Raw genomic sequence first — 1,226 nt, 5'->3', positions numbered from 1 at the left:
GCAATGGCCGGAGTCAGACATTTTGTGAAAACTCTGGGAGCAGTAGATAAGCCAAAGCGAAGTGCAGAGAACTGAAAGTGTTGAGATCCTGCCCTGAAACGGAGATATTTCCTGCATGATTCCTTGATAGGAATGCGGAGGTAGGCCTCTTTTAGATCTAGAGTGGCTAGCTAAGCACCCTTGGAGACCATGGGTAGCAGCTGCTGGAGGGTGAGCATTTTGAATTTTGGGATCACCAGAAAGGTGTTTAGAATGGAAAGATCGAGGATGGGGCACCAGGTGCCCTCTTTTCTGGGCACCAGAAAAAGTGTGGAGTAGAAACCTTGGCCTATCTGTTCTGCAGGAATGTGCTCTACTGCCCTCATAGAAACCAGGGAAAGGATTTGCTTTTGAGCCTCTGCCCACTGGTTTGTAGGTAGATCTGGGAACCCTTTTAGGGTTGGAAGGGTGTGGAAGAAAAATGTGTATCCCTGCGACACTATGTTGAGAACCCAGTGGTCGTTGGTAATGGTGACCCAGGTGCTTGTGTGAAAGGAGAGTTTTCCTCCTAGGGGTAGGTGAAGGTGGGCAGAGGGAGGAGGTGGGGGAGGTGAGTCATTGTGAGTTTTTACCATAAGGGGGTGGCTTAGAACTCCATGGTTTTGAAGTGGAGGTAGTCCACTGCTTAGATCTCTGCATTCCCTGTGGCTGCTGTCTGGGGGGTCTGGTTCCCCAGGTCCTGGGTTGGACTGGCTTAGTGGGAGCAGAAAAAGACCAGTGCTTGGTGGGACAATGTCTGCTGAACCTGGGTGGCTGGACCTGTAAGAAATACTTAACTGCCTGCATAGATTTTGCTTTTTCTTCTATCTTTCTTAAGATCTCTTCTGCCTTAGTGCCAAATAATTTGTTTTTGCGCAAGGGGGCATCCAACAATTTAGATTTGACATAGTCTGGCAGGGGATGTTCCTTAAGCCATGCATGCCTTCTAATGACAGATCCAGTGACTGCTGCCCTGCAAGAAGCTTCTAGGGCCTCAAAACCACAGTGCAAGGTGTGCTTAGTTACTTGACTTGCAAAATGCATTAACTCTTGTAACTCTTTAGGTTCTGCACAAGCAGGAAAGGAAGACATTTTTTGTTTGAGGAGTTCCAGGGTATGTTGCTGAAATTTGAGCATATGGAACTGACAATTTAGTGCCCTGATAGTAAGAGTAGCTGAGGTGTATACTTTTTTACCCCATCTGTCTA

This window comes from Protopterus annectens, chromosome 1.part2 (assembly GCF_019279795.1).
Source record: "Protopterus annectens isolate FY-2018-M chromosome 1.part2, PAN1.0, whole genome shotgun sequence".
Classification (NCBI taxonomy): Eukaryota; Metazoa; Chordata; order Ceratodontiformes; family Protopteridae; genus Protopterus; species Protopterus annectens.
Note: the sequence above shows the minus strand (reverse complement) of the source record.